Here is a 14,394-nt window from a genome sequence, read left to right as displayed (position 1 = left end):
TTACACACTATGTTGATTTATCGGTTATGTAATTACATAAGATATGCTGATGAATGTTTGCACGGAAAACACTCCTAGATTTTTATTTCGTTAATAAGTTCCCCCACTTTTGAACATTGCATCTCAATCAGGACACAAGACTTTGATTAAGGCCTCCCAGAGGTACTGAGATTACCTTCGGCATGCTAATAACAACCTTGCCTTATTCAGCTAAACAACAGGGCACTTTCCTTCCTTATCACAAACATAAGAAGGGGGGGGGAGAGATATTGTTAACATCTCACTCACGCAGTGTGGCATACAGATTTGGTTTGTAAGAATCCAAACAGAATGAGGCACCTCCTAATCCTTTCAAATGCTCTCAGAATATTATGTTGGTTCTCTGTGTTTAAGAAGGAGGTGGCTGTCAAAACACATTTATATAAGTGATCATAGTCGAATACAATAATCTATAAAACTATATTTAATAGAGAGGATGGGGGCACAGGGAAGAGACACCAAAGCTCATTCAGAGCAGCTGTTACCATTGCCCATGGCAACTAGAGTCATCCTACCTGTTATTTAGAAAGCTGATGTATTTCCTATTGCTAGCATGAATAGCAGATGAGTCATTCTTGTTGACTATAATCCAGCAAGTACAGGAATAAGAGTGTTTGCACAAAATGTGTATTAGATTATATGAGATTGTGGAACAATGTAGATCAGGAGTAGTCTTTCAGGGTGTGTTTTTTAATTTTAAAAACTACAATTCCCATCATTCTCTACTGTATGCCATGCTGGCTGGGGCTGATGGGAGTTGTAGTCCAAAACATATGGTTGGCTACCTCTGATCTAGATCAGAAGGTTTGTAAAATCACCAACCACTTGATGGGAATATTGGTATTAGTAGGGAATAGTCTATAGACTAAATGTGGGAAACCTTTATTACTTAGCAAAATGTTGCTGGAATACAATTCCCACCATCCCCATGCTAGCTGGGGCTGATGGGAGTTGGAGTCCATCAACATCTGGAGGATCATAGGTTTCCCACGCCTACTTTAGACCTTCCCACAATCCCATTTCTAGACTGGCTGTGGCTTCTCTGGATTACAACTACTGAAATATCTAAGACGGAAATCCAAGATGTGACTATTTCACCTGTTTAAAACTCATGTTTTCAAAGTTATTTGCTTTAATTATAAAACAAAACATCTCTTGCCTTTTTAATGTTGACTTTTAAGAGCAAATAAAATCAGATACAAGTAGAAAGCCCTACATTGTAACGTGACTAGTATAGATAAAGAAGACTGTTGTAAATGAATTATGCTTTCAACAGATAGGTTTCGAAAGGATGTGAATCATGGATGGAGAACAAAGCCACAAAAACGAACATTCCTACAATCATTATCTGCTTTCAGGTGCAATCAATGGAAACTGAAAATTAAAGTGTTCTATATATATCATCCAGGAGCATGCTGAAATAATGGATTAAGAATAACAAAACTTTTGTTTGAGCCAAGTGTCTGAAGGACCACCATTAATAAATTATAATTCTAAAACCAATGCTTAATCATATGCCAATAAAATGACAAAATATACATTTTTAATGCAGTGCTAGAGCTCAAGTTGGCCTGTAAATCACATAAGCAATTGATCTGGGTGCCTATATCCTTAATATAAGAACAGTGGTTAGGGTAAGACATTCTGCACATGCTCAAAGCTCCTCTCCTTTCTACTAGCTTATCGGTGTTCCAACCATGGCAGCAAAACTCCTGCATTCATATTCATTTTTGCCCAACAGGTACATTTTAGCTAGGAGTAAATGAAACAGATACAGTGGTACCTTCGGTTACAAAGGCTTCGGGTTACAAACACTTCAGGTTACAAACTCTGCTAACCCAGAAGTAGTTGCTCCGGGTTGCAAACTTTGCCCCAGGATGAGAACAGAAATTGCGCACCAGCAGTGCGGCGGCAGCGGAAGGCCCCATTAGCGAAAGCGTGCCTCAGGTTAAGAATGGTTTCGGGTTAAGAACGGACCTCTGGAATGAATTAAGTTCGTAACCTGAGGTACCACTGTAGTTACATACATAGAAACCCTATGTACTTGTATATTTTCACCACAATCTTTGGCAAAATGAATCGATTCACTTTTCAGTTGAGGTGCAACCAAGTTGATAAGGATGCTGTGTAACTTCTGTATGGAACATGAGAAGTTTCAGAGCAGGAAACTGGACAAATTCCGTGATTCTAAACCACAGTGGAACCTCGGGTTAAGTACTTAATTCATTCTGGAGGTCCGTTCTTAACCTGAAACTGTTCTTAACCTGAAGACCACTTTAGCTAATGGGGCCTCCTGCTGCTGCCGTGCCACCGGAGCACGATTTCTGTTCTCATCCTGAAGCAAAGTTCTTAACCCGAGGTACTATTTCTGGGTTAGCAGAGTCTGTAACCTGAAGCATATGTAACCTGAAGCGTATGTAACCCAAGGTACCACTGTAAACCTGTGAACGGGGTGATGCCAAATGATCTTGATGGACAGACTTATCTGCTAAACCATGAACCAACATATTCTGGATTTCTCTAAAGGCTCACTGCAGAAGGAAGCTAAGAGTAGATACTTTCCCCCATTCTCTACTCCCCCAGTTTCCCCACAAAAGGCACACCTGCTCTTTCCTCAGCAACCTTTTGCTATACATGACACAAATTCCTTCCTAATCTGTCTTGCATTAGCGGTCTAACCTTTTGAGAGTGACAACTTGTGCTATGCCACAATATACCAACAAGAGCCGGCACTTTCTGTGTTGCTAGGCTGCATTCGAGTGGTTCTTTATGCAAATGCACTTACTTTAATCATCATATAATTTTTACTACCTAGCCTGAATGCCAAGTAGATAAATCAGTGAAGCCTGGTTTTTCCTTATCTATACAGAGACAACACCTTTTTAATGTAATGTTTACTATACAGGGAGGAGTATTTTTTTTTCTAATGCAAAAAACTGACAAGAAGTTTGCATGTCTCTGAATACTCTTTCCTTAACCAAGCTACATCACTGCAGTGGAATATGGTTAATACACGTTTACATATTTATTTTTAGGGAAAAGGGTAGAGATGCTCCCCTATTTAATTGCACATAGATTATACAGACTAATCTACCTTCAGTAAAGGTCATGACTATACCATATGCAGTATTCACATAAGTGTTTGTTTTTACCAAAGTAACAGGGTTCATACCCTGGCTAAATTTATGTTTCGTTAATCAGAGTAACCTTTTATGCATTTCAGGTCTTGTGGGAAAATCAGAAACACTATCAGTGACCAAGTCCTGATAGTGAAAGCTGAAAAGTCAAAGCAGTCACTAATTTCCCCAACAGTTCACATTATCTATGTTTAACAAGGTTAATCATGTGTGAAATCTCACGCCCAAAAATAACATTGGAAGGGAGTCAGCTAGTATATCGTGGCAGACAGAGTACAGGTGGTAAAGTAGGGCAGTTTCTAAATAATAAAACAACTATTTAAAAATTAAAATTATTCTTCAAAGGATTGGCTGCAAAGCCCAGAGTGTGGTCTGCACAGTAGCATATGTGTTTACTGCCCTCATGATCCTAGCAAAAGCCAAGGGCTTGCAGGGCTGATTAGTGTTTCCTTCATTTGTATTCAGTGCATCTGTATGGAGATGGAAAAGCCACTGGGAATAAGGGTGGGGGGACACAATCTTCCTGCTTATTCTGAAAATCTGAATGGTTAGCTATGATAGTCCATGTTTGTACATCAGATAAATCTGGGAAACTTGCAAAGAGTTAGAACACAATGGAGTAATTTTTTTGGTTGTGCTGCACAACTGGTATTTTTCTGATCTTCACCTCTGCTACAAGAAATTGGAAGTTTTAAGTGTAAATTAAGTTTATTATCATGCATGCATCCACACATGATAAAAGATACACATTCAACACTGAGAGTGTTACATGGCTAGGAGAAATTGCAATACTAGTACTAGTATCATTATGAGATTGGAAACTGGCAATGTTTGACTACTGTGAATCTAACCTGCCATTTCTACAAACTGAAATAGTTTAATTATGATCTTCTTGTGAAACTCCCAAATGCAGCCAGGTGGATAAAATGCTACTGTCTATAAACTGCACCCAATTACTTGTTTTCAAAGACAGCAGAAAGTAGTGCATAGCTAAAACGTGATTCTCCAGAATCCTAATTTTTTATTTTTTTATTTTTACTGCCACTACAGTTATGATGAACTGTTGTTCTGTAGTACAGCAGTAAAGGAAAACTTCTTGGAAGTGCAGAAGCACAAGGCACAATCCCATGATAACAAACCATGGATTTTGTTAAGCTGAATGTAGTAGTCAGAAGCAGCTTATGGGCCATCAAGGGCATGTCACTATGTTCTAAGACAGGCACCCCCAACCTGCAGCCCTCCAGATGTTTTGGCCTACAACTCCCATGATCCCTAGCTAACAGGACCAGTGGTCAGGGATGATGGGAATTGTAGTCCAAAACATCTGGAGGGCTGAAGGTTGGGGGTGCCTGTTCTAAGAGCTCGGATTGATAAATATTCTGATTCTGAACTGTTTCTCACTAAGTGGAATCCAATGGGTGTCACTCAGCTGACAATGGTCATCCACCAGCAGAATGGAAAAGGAAACACTTTTCAGTTATTCCTTCTTCTGCAGCCTCTGTCCTTCAAAAAACATATTGTCCCAGGGGTCAGCAAACTTTTTCAGCAGGGAGCTGGTCCACTGTCCCTCAGACCTTGTGGGGGCCCAGACAATATTTTTTGGGGGGAAATGAATGAATTCCTGTGCCCCACAAATAACCCAGAGATTCATTTTAAATAAAAGGACACATTCTACTCATGTAAAAACACGCTGATTTGATTCCCGGACCGTTCACAGGCTGGATTTAGAAGGCGATTGGGCCGAATCCAGCCCCCAGGCCTTAGTTTGCCTACCCATGGTTCAGAAGGTTGGGGAGGAGATTCAAAGTGGAGACTACACCCTTTGATGAACAGTTGTAGAGAAGCTAAATGGTTAGAGCTCTACCTTCTGCTGGTCCCTGTCCTTCATGGAGCTCTGCGTGGTACTGGGGACATGCATTGGTGGCTTCAGAGTCTAGTTCTGAGGGAAGTCCTATAATATCTCCCTTAATGAAGGTTTGTGTGTCTATAGTGGTTCAATGTTGAGGGGCAAGCCAAGCCGATAAACAGTTCAACTTTCAGGGCAAAATAGCCAAGTCATCTCTTAGTAGGAGAGTGACTCCGCTGAGTAGTTAAACAAGAGTTTCTGGGCATCAGCCTCGTAGTTGCACCAAAAGGTTGCTTCCGTTTTGGTAGCGCAGTCTCCTGAAGGATGCTGCCTTCTGGGCATCAACTTTTGGATCAAACTTCCCAGTGGGTTGAAGCAGAACATCTGGAGATGATCCAGAGTCTTTCAGCCCATACCTGATAATGTATATTTAAAAAATCAACACCTGGCATGTGATGGTGGGTGGTGGTGGTGGTAGTGATGTGCAAAGTATCTTATATCATTATGCTCATCCCCTCTTGAGTTTCTGAAGAACATATATGTATCAATTTGGCAATATTTTAAATGCAAGCACCAAGGTCATTACACTCCTATGCATACAATAGGATGACTCAACTAGGAAGAGTGTGCTCAAGGGAGGAAAAATTCAGGTGTTAGTTCAATAGCTAAGGGATTATTCTGTTTTTGCCCATGATGGAATAAAATTAGTCTGACTTGTGCAGCTCCACAGCAAAGACCTGATGTGCTCTCTTTCTGAAAGCGAATGGAAAATTTAAACATACAGAACTTTGAAGAAATCAGGGTTTTTCATCACCAATGGAAAAAAAATAGAGCAGAGAGACAGCATAATTTGTGCCTTTGGGTTAAAATACAGCTGGAATGTCAGATTTTATGTCTGCTGGCCCTGAAAGCATATCTTTAAGTACATATCACTATAAATAATATAAAGAGCTACTGTGCTCACAAATTAATTTAAATTGCTAGACTAGCCAGTTTTTGTTTAACGGCAACAATCACAAATAGAAAAAGGTTAGAAGAAGAAGAACAGCACACACTGGATAAGCTGTCAGAGCAGACAAATCCTAACTCTCACATAGGACTCTAAGTGATATATTCCCCTTTTCCTGACTGAAGAGATTGCTTTGAGACTGAGGGTGTTTCCATACAGCAGTTACTGTGGACTTAGCACTGCTCAGGCACACAAGTTTTGCGTGATGATGATGTCATCCTCATCAAAACACTGCCCCGTGGTTATTTTCCCAGATGCACAATTTCTGTGGAAAATCTTATCAGTAACAACAACAGCAACCTGGTGGGGAAAGAGTAAGTATGGATTAAATGAGAAAACAACACAAGACAGCATTTTGATGGGGAAGATGCCATATAGATGCTGCAAAAAAGCAAGCAAACAAACAAAACCTTGGCATGCATGAGCAGCACTGAGTGCACAATGAACTGCCATGTGGAAGCACCCAGAAAGGTGTATCCGTTGTTTTGGACTTGAGTCCAAAATGCCCTCCAAAGCCAAATCTAGTTTGTAATGGGTTCTCTGCTACTCAGCTAGTCTTTCCTGTGAACTTCCCCTTCCAAGACTACAATGTACACTGCTGACACATCCTTACCCCAAATTTTATTTTTGAAAAGAGTGGATAGCAACAGCAAGTGCCTAGTTGCTTGGAAATGCATTATGTATGCACTGGACATTCCCTTTTTTTTTGCTTTGATATTTTTTATCTTTATTGTTGTCATTATTGTTTTTCAGATGTATTGTTATATGTGATAGAGGATGTGATAGAGACATCCACAGATTGCCTGGATCTGCCTCTGTCTTTACCAGATCCGCTGCCAGCACACAACATACTCAGGTAACTCATTTTCCATAAATGTCAAGGTTTGGGAGTGCTGGAAAGGCCTACCATTTTTGTTTTATTTTTTTGGCCAGTGACAGGAATGCCAAGCAGCAATTCTTGCTGGGACCAGAGGTGGAGCAAGGGGTGTGTGGTCCGCCTCGGGTGTCACCTCCGAGGGCGTGACAAAATGATGTGCAGCACTCGATGTCTGTGAGAGATGCTGTGGCTTTGGCACGTGCAGGCTTCCCACTGCCAAAATGGTCCGCCCGCTGTGGCGATCACACAGGGTCCCCTGACGTTCCACCGTCTATTGATCCCTGTGCCACCACTTTATTTTTCGCTGCCACCACCCAGGCCTTACCTGGTACAATACTGAGTCCAGTCAGGGTTAAATTGGAACATAAACTTCTGTTTATTTATTGCAGTTTAACAAGCGCATGGTTTCATAAACAGTACCAGTCAATTACAATCATGGGGTGCCTATCCAGACCTATAACTTCTGCTTCCTGCTCTCACTCACTAAACCACCTCTCAGATATTTACTTGTCTTCCTAGCTCCTAACTGTTCCTGACTCAGCTTATTTCGCTACACCAACTCAGCCTACCCACAGACTCTATCCCAATTCACTCCCACTCCAACCAACCACCCAACTCCCAACAAACTCCTCCCTTCGCCCCTCCCAGAGCTGGTTTTGTAGTCTCTCTGACTCCACCCCCCTGGGTTCTGATTGAGTAACCTGTTTAACTATTTTACCTCCAGCACTCTCATATGTTAACGTCACACTGTCACACCCGCCGGCTCCCCCTCAGCTGTAGGGTGGCAGGCAGAGAGAAATACCAATGCACGCAATCCACAAACTCTACAAAAAACAACTTTGGCTCCCCCAAAAAAGCTCAACAACTCTGGCTCTGCAAAATAAATAAATAAATAAATAAATAACCATTTTTGAAGGCAAAAAAATAAAATAAAAATTTCAATGGTGGGGCGGGGTGGCAAGAAATTTTTCGCACCGGGTACCCCCTGACCTTACTATGCCACTGGCTGGGACAACTAATGTTTGTAATTTCCCCAGATGCAATACTAGTAACATGCATGTCATTGGCACTGCCCTTTGGTGGCTGCACCAGAGAATCCAGTAGCAAGCTTGGTACTTCTTTCAGCATCGCCACTAGACTGTCTGCAGCCACTACCTGCTAGGGTAGAGGTTAGGATGGGGGGGGGGGAGCAGCCAAGAGAGGCATGGCTGCATAATTCAAGTATATGTTTTTATACTGAAAAACATCTGGAGCAGAAGTTCTTATTTTCCACACGCTGCAACTCACAGAATAGAGGTGGGGATGATGATGCCACCTTTGAGATGCCCCAGTTAAGTTAAACAATGATATTTTATTATCACCAGCCCTAGCCATTTAAAATGTGTGGAATTTTTAAAACCCATCTTTCTGCACAAGCCTACCAGCATCTCAAAGTGCCAATAAAACACCTGATGTCTTTAATTGGATTTTCTGATTATAGTTTTTGCCTACCAGTAAATAATATTTCTTTGCGCAGGAGCCCCTCATTTCTATGAAAAGCTTAACAGCCTTCATGGGGAACACTGCAAGATTTTCACCTGAAATGTAAATGCATCATCCGCCATATTAAATTCCTCCATCCCTCAACATTCAGAAGGCCGGTAATACTATGTAATATACTTCTACCCCAATGATATTTTATTATTAAAGCTATTCATTCCTTTCCTATCTACATACATTTAGGATTTACATGCAGACAAGATCTCTTTTCAATTATTTCCCCTCAACAAACTCCATATAGTCTCTCTTTAACTGGAGTACACGTTAAATGAAACAAGGAAATAAAACAAGTTTTCTTGCCCACGATCAGCTTAATGCAGACAATTTCTAATCTTAAAAATGGCTGATCAACATTATAATGACAGGGAAGGAAGCTGGTATATCTGCAATGCCTGGCTGGCAGCAAGTAATCCTGTTAATCTTGTTAGAAGTTTGGAAGCAGTTAATCTAAAACTCAGCTACACCAAAACCAAATAAATTGCAAATGCCCTTGTTTCTTCCATGAAATCTGCATATAATAAATTAAATGCAAAGTCATATTTGCAAGTACTGTAGAAGTACTTAACCTGACCTATTTACCAACCTGCACTTTGCCCCTCTACTTGGAAATACTTAGCACCAAACTACATATCATGTTATACACGTTATTGCATTTAACATAGCTGGGTTTTTAAACCCCCCCCCCTCTCTCTCTCTCTCTCTCTCTCCCTCTCCCTCTCTCTCTGTGTGTGTGTGTGTGTAGGAGGAGCAACAAGGACAGGGAGTGCATGATTAAAATCCTCTCAAAATTGCTTTTTGCACTGGGAGCAAAATTCCCACTGGTGCCAGTGGGTGGGTCCGTGTATTCTGTAGTGTGTGTGTGTGTGTTTCTGATTAAGGAAAAGAGCTTGAAGCCTGAAGTTGGAAGAAAGGAGACAGAGAGCTAGAAAAAGAAGTGATTAGCTGATTAACTGAAACTGGGGGTTCCTCTGAGGGTCTGAGGAGCCTGATATCTGCTGCTTACTGAAGGAGAGACCATTTGCTTACAGTATGTTCTGCTTGTGTATTGCAAATGATACCTTTTTACAATATGTGCCAGTTTGGATTAACATATTTTGGCTTAATAAATTGATACATAAATGAGACTTTTGTCCATGAACGTAGCTCCTTCAATCAAACCCGGAAGCTCTCATTAATCATCAGAACCAGAGAGCTATGGTTATCAGTTTTGGAACAAACCAGGGTATTAAACCACGTTTTGAAGTTGATTTAATATCCTGACTTGTTCCAAAACTGATAACCATAGCTCTCCTGGTTTGGATGAAACATGACATCATGGTTAATTATTGACTTCCTAACTTTGTGCTGCAAAAGGAGAAATGAAAGAACGACTCCAAAAAATTTGCACATATCTGGACTGAGAAATGATTCAGCTAATATATGATGGCCTGAATATGACCACAAAGTCCCCAACATTCCCTCATCCTAAGGAAACAAAGTTCTGCTCCAGCATTGCCCCTCAAACTTCTCACTGTTTAAGGACATGGGGAGTGCTTAAATATATTATTGTAATGTAAGTGGGTTTAACAATATGAACTGCTGCCCCCCCTCTTGTTAATTCAGATAATGAAACTTTACTTGTACTTATTTGGCAATAATTAAATTTCATTTCACCTTTATAGTCCATTTCCTACAGGGAACAATGCTTATGCAACTGATTTTAATGAGGCCTATGTTTCAAAAGTGCTAGAGAAAAATGTTAATTGGGCCTGTTAGAGCCATTTACAAGTTTGTAGTATGCAAACTAAACTCTTTTTACGTCTCTTTTGGGGAGGACTTGAAGTTTTAAAAAGATAAGACACAACTCGATGTTTGAATACCTATAGGTGAGTTAAAACTACTCCCTTCCCCATAACCTTCTGTTTGCAGGTAACTAATTAGATCAAATAAGAATGCCCACTGAAAACAATATATTCAGTGGCGTATTAGGGAGCTTAATAATTTAGCTGGGTTGACTACCATTCTAACAACTTGCTTCAATATGACTTCAGAAAGAAAGTGACATATGGACTACAACTTGAACATAGCCAGGCACAAAGAGCAATAAGATCAGGGGTCAGCAAGGTTTATTTTGCCTGGGCCAGACTGGTCCCATGGAGATCCCTCCGTGGGTTGGATCACGCATGCGCACAAGCACATGTGCCCGTGATTTTTGGCACTGCAGAAGTGAGTCCCCGCGCTGCGCTGGTTTAACGCAGCATGCGAGCAAGCAGCTCGGTTCAGCGGGGGCTCGTGGACCGGTCAAATGACCTCGGCAGGCCGCTTCCAGCCCATGGGCCTTAGGTTGCTGACCCCTGAAAAAGAGGAATCTGTTTTTATCATTTTAACTTACAAAACCATGCAGTACAGCAGTTTGTGCCAAAATTTATATTGGGACTTGCCTTTGTCTGGGTGATGGAGACAGTGACAAAGGTTGAAGGAGTACCTTTTCCTAAATCAGCTTCCTCATTCTCCTGCTGACGCCCTTGGCTTAACAAGACTACATTAGTATGCATCCACTTTACTCCTCCTCAGTTACAGGGGAGAACAAACCTTGTTTATAGGTCATATGAGGACAGAGCTGAACCACAAGCTCCATTTTGGATGACACACTAAGCCAAACCTTGGCCTATCTCAGCATGTCACAGCAGAAAAAGGGACCAGGGAGGAGCAAACCAGCTGCCAAGGTTTGACTTGAGATGCTGTCAGAAGCAGGCCTTCTGGGGAGACTCAGTAGACACCAACCTTGCTTTCTTTTAGGCACCTGGTAAAATCTTTTCATTTATTAGCTTTTAAAAAGTACCTTTTACATAGTCTTAAGTGCCACTCATCTTTTATTTGTGTGTTTTTTTAAAAAAAATGTATTGGTAAACCACCTTGTAATCAGTTTTGATGAAAGGAGATGTATAGTTATTTTAAAGGGTTCTAGATTCAGGTAGGTAGCCTTTTTGGTCTGATGCAGTCAAAATATATAAAAAAATAAAAAAAATTGTCCAGTAGCACCTTAGAGACCAACTAAGTTTGTTCTTGGTATGAGCTTTCGTGTGCATGCACACTTCTTCAGATACACTGAAACAGAAGTAACCAGACCCTTATATATAGTGGGAGAGTGGGGTGGGGTTTTTTTGCAGTCGTTAACAGTCGTCAACAGGTTTACCATACCCATTGAGTCACTCACCCATCTCCAACTACCCTCCTGAAAAAAAAAACCCACCCTCCCACTATATATAAGGGTCTGGTGACTTCTGTTTCAGTGTATCTGAAGTGTGCATGCACACGAAAGCTTATACCAGGGGTCAGGTTTACCTCGCCTGGGCCAGTTCACTCCAGCAGAGATCCCTCTGTGGGTTGGATTGCATGTGCGCGTGAACACACGTGTGTGTGATTTCTGGCATCTGTGTCTGCGCATAGGCGATTTCCGGCATCTGCACATGTGCAGATGCGATTTTCAGTGCCGATTTAGCACAGCGCAGCGCGCAGGGACGTGCCAAGTGGGCGGCTCGGTTCGGGGGCGGCTTGTGGGCCGGTTAGACGACCTCCGTGGGCCACTTGTGGCCCATGGGCCTTAGGTTGTCTACCCCTGGCTTATACCAAGAACAAACTTAGTTTGTCTCTAAGGTGCTACTGGACATTTTTTTTAAATTTTAATTGTTATATTTTAAAGGGTGTTAAACAAACATAAATATAGTGGTATCTTGGGTTACATACACTTCAGGTTACAGACGCTTCAGATAACAGACTCTGCTAACCCAGAAATACTACCTCGGGTTAAGAACTATGCTTCAGGATGAGAACAGAAATCGTGCTCCGGCGGTGCGGCAGCGGCAGGAGGCCCCATTAGCTAAAGTGGTGCTTCAGGTTAAGAACAGTTTCAGGTTAAGAACGGACCTCCAGAACGAATAAAGTACTTAACCCAAGGTACCACTGTAAATGAAGGGCAAACTATCTTATCTTTGGTGCAATCTTTTCAACCCATTGCATTTCTGGGAGATACAGCATTCCCACAGCCTGAACATTTGTCACCGAACTGATGAGCAGGTTCCTCGTCAAGGGCACAGTGCTCAATGCATAAGTGATGTGTATGCATAATGATCTAAACTCTTCTTGCGAGCAGGAAACAGACAGCTGTGTTCACAGAACTACCATCATTTGTCTGTGTTTCAAAACCAAACTTTGAATCATAAAGCCATAACAAAACAGAAGGTAACCGCTTCCCAGACTGGTAAAAGTAGTACATTTACAGAATGAAGAGTGGATGGCTAGATTAGTCAACATGAATTACAGAGCATTTTGCTTTGCTCATTAGTTTTTTAGGATGTAATTGCCAACTTTCTCTGCAGATGAAGGGCAGTGTATGATTGCCTGTCAGTTCACAGTCTAGTGTGCAGCTGGCCTACACATGCAATGAGGTGGCAAACTCTTAAAGTCTAATCACATTTTAGGTTGGATCAATTTTCCCTGTAAATAGGCCTATGAGAAATGAAAGCTTCCATCTTGGTTCTGTGTTGAGAGGAAGAAACTCAGGACCTGAACAACTGACTGGATACTATGCAAACATTTCCTTTTTTTGCAGAAGTTGCTGAAGTTTCTTTGAACCCTGTGAGTATCTATCCAGACGTGTTTATTCAGGCAAATCCCTTATAAAGGCTATAAGTTTGCTTGTGATTGGGGGAGTAAAACAAGTACTCTTTGTTCTTGGTCATCGGCTTCATCTTTGTTAGGAGATTTGCTGAAACAGATGCTGTTATCGTATTGGTCCTTCTTACTATGGTATGGTATTTTATTGTAATATTGCATATGCTTTTAAGCTGATTTCATCAGACACTGTTTGTTGCCTTGGGAAACTATTGTATTTGGAAAGGCAGCTAACAAATTAAAAAACCTAACACCTGAAACAGTCCTTGGCATAATTTCTTTACTGATCTAGTTTGAAACTCTATTCTTTGAATGGGGAAGACCAGACCATTTTTAATTCTAAACCTGCATATTTAAGTTTTGTTGCATCCAGATGTTTCTTTTGAGTTTTTAGTGCTAAAAAGTTTTTCCTTAAATATAATTCATCTGGCCCTTGACACAACCCATTAAAAAACCTATGCTGTTAGGCTTTATACTAGCAAGTGCAACTACCTGACTAGCCATAGATCATAGAATTTCTAGTATGACCATTTTAGGAGGTTAGGAATCTCAAGTAATAATTTTCCATACAAGGGCACATTCTCTACCTATACTCTTATCTAGTAACAGCTATACTCCCAAACAGAATAATTAGATTCAGTGAAGAATATCACAAGGAAAAGTGCCCCATGGGTATTATCTCACAAAGCCAATTGACTTGCCTCGTATTTTTCTTGTTCCTGAGGAGACTTTTAAATCCCTTATTGATAAGAAAATGCAGTTAATCTTCCATTCCATGGCCTTGTGTAAGGCCTACCATAAAAAATGAAAAAGCTATAAAGTCCGTGCTGTTTTATGTAACTTCCATGGGCTACTAAATGAAGGATGAAATTTTTGTACCATCCTTTCTGAAGGCAAATTTAGTTTGCCATGTTATTTATCTTGTATACTTGGAAAGACATTTAGTCTTCCATAATCCTCTAAAGAGCATCTGCAAACCATAATTTTCTACTTTGAAATAGGTTTCTTAAGGAGAAAAAAAAATGACACTTTTCTCTGCCTTGATTCCATGATTTAGGGTCTCCCCCCCCCCCCCAGTTTTGCTGTTGTTTTGGCTTTGTCTGTCACTAAACACACATAAAAGTTAGTGTCACACTACACAAGCATGTTTTTTATTAAAAGAAACCTGTTTTGAGAGAAATACCAATGCACCATAATCTCCTTTGTACAAGTAAACCTCACTTGAATAACTGAGAGTTACTGCCTTGATAGGAACTATGATAAGCTCTCACTCTGCAAACCATGAAACAGCCAG

At 40.9% G+C, this 14,394-nt stretch overlaps 1 protein-coding gene across 18 annotated transcripts in view; it reads right to left on the bottom strand.

The window, feature by feature from the left end:
* The window catches only part of GRIP1 (glutamate receptor interacting protein 1), a 331,256-nt gene that overhangs the window by 41,940 nt on the left and 274,922 nt on the right, over positions 1–14,394 (bottom strand). The gene's annotated exons all lie outside the window — the stretch shown is intronic.

Source organism: Podarcis erhardii (assembly GCF_964252035.2).
Source record: "Podarcis erhardii genome assembly, chromosome: 10".
In the NCBI taxonomy this organism is placed as follows: Eukaryota; Metazoa; Chordata; class Lepidosauria; order Squamata; family Lacertidae; genus Podarcis; species Podarcis erhardii.
The sequence above is the reverse complement of the archived record's forward strand: the minus strand, read 5'-3'. Positions and strand labels throughout refer to the sequence as shown.